Genomic DNA, 8,461 nt, shown 5'->3' on the forward strand with positions numbered 1-8,461 from the left:
AACTGGATGTGTTTGTAGTTTTGCTATACTATCCCCATCTGCCAGAGTGTCTAATTATGTAACTGTTGACGATAGTTGCGACTTTCTTATTTCACTCGCTCTCTTTCTTTCTCACTCGGGGCTGAATAAAATATTCATTGTTTGGCACAGTGAGTGAATGCACCAGTAGAGGATCTCAAACACGTTTCCTCCTTCACATGTGGAGATTTGTCACTAACACTATATTCTTATTTGTGTGTGTGTTAAGCTTTCATCCATACATTTATGCTTTATATCAGGAATTGGAAAGCTGTCAGATGCCACGTGCCTCAAATAATGCATCACCCGAAAAGTGCAACAGCTCCTTCTGAATTCCGAATGACAGAGCAACAGGCTGTGTGAAAGATGAAAAGATGCAGCAGAAAGAGAGCATATAGACAGAGGAGGAGAAATTAGGTAAGGTAATGCATAAGAAGAAAAGTGTGAGAAAGACAGAGGATGAATATTTAATAGTCTGTCCCTGAGCTTGACGTCTAGCCTCTTGACACATACAGTATTAATAAACAGGATGGCAGGATGCTTTTGTGTATTTATGAGTGAAACAGCAGGCTGTTGTCTTAAAGATGCTGCAAAGGATTGTAAAGTCTGATGCTTTGTAGAATTGAAATACATAATATGCAGAGAAATTGGGGTTTGCACAATCGAACATTCTGGAGTGTATTTTAACAAGATTTTATGTGTTAATATGTGTTTTAACAAGCATGATTCAGGGGATGATACAGAAAGAGTAGATGCATTGACAGGATGACGTCTGATCACATCCAGAAAAAAGAAAAAAGCCATAATAGGAGGTTGGTGTCTTGAATTTGTTCTTTTCAGAAGCACATGCTCATTAGATTGGGCAACCTGAAAATAATCTTTTTTTTTGTCATGTTTAAACTTTAGAAGCAAAATTTATGAGAGTGATGTTTATTTCTATTGATTATTCATTGAAATTGGAGAATTTGAGGTTTCCCCATTTAAAGAGATAGGTTATGTGCTTGGGAGGCGTTTCAAAGATTAACAATTGAGCAACTTAACAATTGAGCACTCTAAAATATAATAAGTTGACCTTAGAAAAATTGAGGAAACCAGTTGCTTTAAAACCAATTGGCTTTACTTAAAAAGTGAAGTAGTGTAATAATTTTAAGTGAGCATAGCTTAAAACAGTTTGTATTTACAAAGTAAACTTCATTACAGTTGACTCAAAAAAATTAGTTAGGGTAACTTCTTATTAGCATTCACATTACTGGAAAAATATTATGAAACCGATTGCCTTAAAATTATCAAGTAAGCTGAACTAAAGCATTTAAGTAAAGACAAAAGACAAAAATTAATAAACCGGTTGGGTCAAAAAAATCAAAGGTGAGAGAACCCCTTTTGCAGTTTCAGTTGGGTTGACCAAGCATGGGCAGCCTGAGCCCAACTGTGTGTTTGCAGTACCCCAGACAACCCAACTGCTTTCAGTCATGCACAATTAATCCCAAAATGTATTTATAGATTCAACCCTGCGTTTTTTAGAGTCCAGAGGTAACAGCGCTACCCACTGTGACACTGTGCCCCCCTAATAACTAACACCTACACTTCTAAAACATTTTATTGTATTATATAGCATCCGCATACTGCAAAAAAAAGTAACATTTTATAACAAGTAATTTTCAACCAAGGTTTAATATAGTAATAATAATAATACATATAAATCATATTTATATAATATTATTTATTTACTTATTATAATATAAATAAATGTATAATATCACTTATTACACAATCATAAATATTATTATATGCATTAATATGTTATAATATATTAATTTATTTATAAATTTTGAACATCAAAGAATTGAAAAAGCTCTCAGATTTGTTATGCTTATGTCTGATTATGTTTAAGTTTTAATTCTTCCACCTGTTTCCTTAGTTCCCTCATTACCATTCTCTATGATTAACATGCTTTTAACACATGACCACTCAAAAGTTGTAAAAAATGCATATTATTGTAAGTCAAGATTACTTTAATTTATGTAGTTTCACAACGTAATGTGTTAAAAAGTTGGTATTACTTGATTCAATATTGTGTGGTGGACAAACTTATTCATAATCAACTAACTGCACTTAATTTTACTAGTGAGAACAGCTATTGCTTTTTACAGTAAGGAGGCATTCAGTGATTTAACAAGAAGAGGCAATATATACAAAAAGTGCTAGTTATTCAAAGTAACTTGTTTGTGCTCAGAGAATTTAGTGCTAGAGTAGGATTTTTTTATAGAGAGAAAGAGAGAGAGAAAGTGCTTTAATAGGTGGTTTTGATATTATTCACCGGGGTTCAGGTGTTCTTTGAAGAGATGGATATTTAGATGTTGTTTGAAGGACACCAGTATCCACAGTCCGAGTGGGAATGGAAAGATCATTCAGTGATTCAAATCATCAGTGATTTGAACTTGATTCGAGCTTGAACTATTGTAACCAATGCAGAGAGATAAATAGAGGAGTTACATGGGCCCTCTGGATCATCTGTAGAGTGCAGGATGGGACACCAGCTAAAAGAGCATTGCGGTAGTCCAGCCTTGATATGACAAGAACTCTGACTAAAAGTTGTGCAGCATGATCTGTTAGGAAGAGTCTAATTTTACAGATGTTGAAAAGTGCAAACCCAAGATGGCTGTTGAGTTGCCTTATGATGATAAAATAAATCATTGTTTATAAATCTTGGGTCTCATTGAAGTAGTTGTGAATGGAGACCTTTGGTGGGCCAAGACGTGATCTCTGAGGAGCACCATTAGCTGATGAGCTTTTAATACTTCAGTCCTCGTCAGCACCTAGTAGCCTAGATGTTAAGTGCACTAAAATATTCACCTTGTTCTCTGTGTACGAGTGGGCGCAGCCATTTAAATCGTTTTGGCTTGAGACTTCCGGTCTCACTTCTATTCATTCATAGACGTTAAAAAAAGCTTGTTTTGCTGCTTGATGTTGCAAACTAATATTTTCTTATTATGTTATTCTACTTTGTCTGTATAGTCAATCAAACAGTTGTTTATAGAGTAGTAGTTTGAATGTTTTCTGCCGTATATTATTCCTGGTAATCCCATTGGCAGCTGAATCGGACATTCTAAAATATTGCAAAAACGAGCGCACTTCTGCATCGAAGAATAAGGGCTATAGCACTGAGGTTCTCACAGTTACCCTAGTTCCATTTCTGGCTCAAGTTTCGTTGCTGATCCTTGCTCTCACTGCTCCCAATGCTTTCTGGTCTTTCAATGTCCTGTCTAAAAGGTAAAGAAATCCTAATATATACTGTATATATTAAATAAAAAATGTGCCAGTAAAACTCTCTCTCTTTTTTTAAGTAATACCAGATTGATCTGGATCATGTAAGTCATTTTAATGTATTGTAATTTGACTCTTATAATAAACTAATAATAAACTCAACTTAAACTAAAGCAGCAACTATTTTTACTTTAGCATGTCATTCTGATCATTCTGTTTTTATGCGTATATAGTAATGATTTACTCTAGCCATATTTTAGTGGCTTATCCTGCTTTTTGCTTGTAGAAACTGCAGAAGTAGTTATGGTATATAGAGTACTTTTTCAAACATAGCCTCACTCTTTAGTACATTTTAAAGTGTACTTGATTAATTAGTCAGATCTCAGTAATCTGCTTTGTTTGTGCTTTAGGGTAGATGTGCATCTGTTGTGCGACTGGAGTTGAGCTGTGTATGTGGAAATGCACAAGCCACAGATAAATGACTTTACACTTGAGATCTGCCTTTCTATGTTCAGCAGTAAGCCTCTGAATTAATGATGCAATGGATGGTGTCTCTGCACTTTGGGGATAAAGTCATGTCAAATCCGCTCCTGCCAGTTGGCTGGTGCTTAAAAAGGTTGATTTCCCTGGTCTCTTCTTTTACAACTGCTGCATGTTATGTAAAGGATCTTTTGAGATAAGCAGAAGCCTGGCTTTAGGCGAGTGCTCTGCGTATGGCGAAGTGATCATGTGCGTATGTTTTCCTATAATTCCAGGATTTCTGATGTCAAGCTTGTTCCTTTGATGAATCGCTTTTCTTTGAGATGCATCTGACATCTCTGGATTAGAATTTATGATTTTTTTTATTACATGTAAAAAGAAAAACAGCATTTCCTCATTTCTTATGTTGGAATATCTATTCAATTCCATGCGTGTTTAATAAAAATGGTCAGGAGAGGGTGTTCTTCAATGTCAAAAATCGTAGTCATTTTTTGGATACAAATTAATATTTTGCTTCACAGAATTCTGTTATTCCCAATGGTTACATTCAGGAGGTGCACAACAACTTTCATTTCCTGACTTCAACTTTTATAGGCAGCTGATATTAACAGGTGGAGTTTAGTGGAATTTGTCACTTGTCAATCATTCTCCAGTTCTCCATTGGCCGCACCCATACATACATCCTCTTCTTCTACAAATTCTCTGCACAACATTAAAAGCATAAGACTTTCTCAACTGCATATATTGTTTTCAGTTTCAACCCAAGCAATTTTAGGCAATCAGGCCTTTGCATTTCTATCAGCTTCATCTACTTTTGTAAAAATGCTTTATTAGTATGCAAAGCATATCACATTCAACAGTAGAAGTTTAGTTAATATATCACCTATAAGCAATACAAATACAATTATTTAATGGACAAAAAAGAGACAAAAATAAAAATATATATTTCTTTTTCACAACACATACCTTACTGTACCAAAGTGATGTTACTGTATAAGTTGTGCAATGAAAAAGCTCAAATTAAAGTATTTTTTTGTAAACTGATTTAATGCTATTTAAAAAAAAAACGTTTGATATTTTGGAAAGAATTTAAACATGCAAAATAAATGTACAAAATAAAATTTAAAGGCAAGATTGCTATTATATCAATTATGAATAATTTTAGCATTCTGAAACTTTCTAATAGACCATTTTGAGGGATGTAAACAAAACAATGGTCCCAACTTATTTTCTGTTTATTCTGTTATTTCCAGTTCTGTTTTAGTTCTATAGCTTCTGAGAATTCAAAAAAGAACCACATAATGATAAATAAAGTTATCAACATTAAGTTATGATTGAATTTCCTCATGTTAAAGTTCTAAAATAGTTTAAAAACAAGCAGGAATTGTTTATGGCCTAATAACATCACCACATTGAAATGGTCTATAGACAAAGATTCTGCTCAAATTCTATATTTATTCAAATTTCTTTTTATATATTTCTTGTTCTGCTTTGAAAGCAAATCATGAAAACAGTTTTTTTTTTTTTTTGAGGAGTCTAGGAAAGTTCCAAAGAACAGCATTTATGTGAAATGCTGTTCTTTTTAATGCAATTTGGCAAATTTAATGAGTCGTTGTCAACTAAAAGTAAAAGTATTTAAGAAGTAAGAAACCAAAAACGGTGATATAATGTCTTGAAGAGAACTTGCAAGATTCTCTTGGCTTTAGAAGAGTTATTATAGTGCACATGGGAATTACATAAGACACAAGTGCGCAAATAAATGAATAAATATATATACATAAATACTAAAATAGGAAGAGAACACAGCAGCACCTGCCAACAATGAAGGGTTTCATTAGCAGGTGCATATACATAATTCCAGAATGTGTTTGTTTGCACATTTTGTGACATTTATAAAGCCCACACACTGAGCTGTCAGATCTGTCTCCAGTCACTGTCTGATGTTTCAATGTGCTTAGATATCGAAATTTCTTGAATTTTAAACTGGTGACAGGATGATTTTAGTAGGTAACTAAACAGGTAAATGCTCTAGCCGAGCAAATGAAGATGCTTGTCATGATGAAATCTAAACCTTATTCACTTGATTAGTGTATGCAAATAAAGACTATAAGCTTGTTGCTCAGATTTTTCTCAGATTTTGCTCTATCTTGTCACTACAGAAGACATGTAAATCTTTATAACACTAATATTGTACATTTAATCGTTAGACAGATGCTTTTATCAAAAGAGATCTACAAATGTGTACAATAGAAAATTCAAAGGGGTCAAATTAGGCAAGTGATTTCATTGGTGGTGAGCAGTAAAGATGACAGTCATTGAAAGTGATTTTCTGATTTGGCATGTCATCACAATGTGCAGTTCACTTTTAGAATGCAAGCTTGCCGAGGGCACATGAGGTAAAGTAGTGAATTCAGGTAAAGGAAAGGAGAGCCAGTGGATGTTTAAAGTGCATTTAATTTGATATGAGTGACTATTGGCAACTACAGTAGTCAACATTTGAAGTCAAGAATGGGTGTTGTTCGTTAATTTTAGGACAACTTCAATGAAAGGTTTTGATCTACTTTAATAACACTTTAGTTTAGGTCACAATTAATGGTATTAACAAAACATTAACTAACACTACTAGTTTAATACCTGTTTATTAATAGTTAGTACGCTAGACGTTAAGTTTGGGTTTTAGGCAGGATTAGGGATGCAGAATAAGATAATACTTTATAAATACAAATGAAAAGTTAATATCTTAATAATAGACAGGTAATAGGCCAGTATGAATTGTGACCTGAACTTAAGTGTTACGTTAATTCAAATGTTGACTACTGTAGTGCAAACTAATAAACGAAGGTGTACAAGTCTTGTGCGCAGTCTTTTTGGATCATTTACCATCATCGCTGCTGTATTCTGGATCAGTTGCAGAGGTTTGAAAGCTTGCAGAAAGTCCAAAATTTCTTTCACATGAGCTCATTTTCCTTCGTTTAAATATGCCATTATAAATTGTAAAAAATAACCCATTGAAAAAGGCTTTAAGACCAAGTGGAATCCTTGGCTGTCACTAAATAATCTGTTTTGACCCATGCAAACAATTATTTTTCTTGAGTCCGACATCCAGCTGTTCAAGCAAACATACAATCTGACATCAGAGAAGTCATCTTTCACTACTGTATTTTTTCTAAACAAAAAATGAACAATAAAAAGGTGTGAAGCACCAAAGGCAGCCCATATTAAAATGTATTTAAATGCTATTTTGGCTAAAGCTCTACATTAATAATATTTTTATTACTATTATGTTTTATTTTTATTATTCAAATGGATAAATTCTGACTTGGCGCAAAGTTGAATGCGCTGGCCAGGTTGTTATTTGCCTAATAAATGACAAAAGGGGGACGATTTTGGGTAAAAAAGAACCACCTCTTTCCCCATGCTGAGACCTGTCCAAAAACAGAGCCCTGAGGCACCCCATTATCTCAAGTGCAGATCCTAAAATTACTGTTTTCATGAAGGCTGACTTGAGCATTTACACACTCAGAAATAAAGGTACAAGAGTTGTCACTGAGGTGGTACCTTTTCAAAAGTTACAAATTTGTATCTAAAAGGTCCATATTAATGCCTCATGACCAATATGGAGCCTTTAAATACAAATGTGTACCTTTTGAAAAGGTACCACCCCATTTACAGCTCACATACCTTTATTTCTGAGAGTGCACTATGGAAACAATTCAATGCATTTTAGCTACATCTAAAAGTGGTTGTACATTGAAAAAAACTCAGGGATTTATGTCCCATTTATGCCAACATTTAGTGTCATCCCATTGTGATTGTTGGCCAGAACAAACAGCAGCAATAGTGTTGGTTTTACCAAATCAGTTTGCGTTTAAACATTCAGCAACAAACATAATTGTAAAAAAATACATTAAAAACTCTCATAATTCACTTAGTGAATCTAGTGATTTGAGCCATGAAGGATAAAGAAAAGAGAAGGATATATCTTCACATCTGTAGAGACCCATTACAATCACAAAAGTATATGAGATGGAGATTTCATAAGTGTGCTTTGTTGTGAAGTATGTTTTTTAGAATTAGACACCATTCGTCAACATAAAATAGAGATGAAATGTCGTGAGAATGCCTTGAATATTTTTTTTTGTTTCCAGTGAAGCAAACCTCATGAGGAAGTGATTTGAAGTCTTTTGCATACAACATTTCAAAAATCCTTGTTTTATGTTAGCAGAAAGAAAATGTCTCTCAGCAAGGATGAGGGTGCGTAAACTATCCCTTCAACACCATCAAACATGCTGTTCCATAGGGACTTGTGGTGACTCAGAGAAGCTGAAATGTTTTCGGCTTCAGTTTTTAATATTTTTAATTGTCATTCTCATAGTTCACTCTGTAAAATTGCCATTCTTTGTTCAGAGTATAAAGGAAAATTTGTTGTTAAAATGAAATCTTTTAGGTGCAATCTTAATACCAAATGCTTTCGTGCAGTGTTTCTCAACCACGTTCCTGGAGAACCACTGACACTTCATGTTTTGGATGTCTCCTTTGTCTGTCACAGCCACTACAGGTCTTTCAGTTTCTGCATAATGAGCTGAAGATCCAAATCAGGTGTGTTTGGTTAAAGATAGATGGAAAACGTGGTCCTCCAATCTACAATCTCAAAAAACATCAACAATTATACTCTTATATAACATCATTAACTGTGCCA

This window comes from Danio rerio, chromosome 3 (genome assembly GCF_049306965.1).
Source record: "Danio rerio strain Tuebingen ecotype United States chromosome 3, GRCz12tu, whole genome shotgun sequence".
NCBI lineage: Eukaryota > Metazoa > Chordata > Actinopteri > Cypriniformes > Danionidae > Danio > Danio rerio.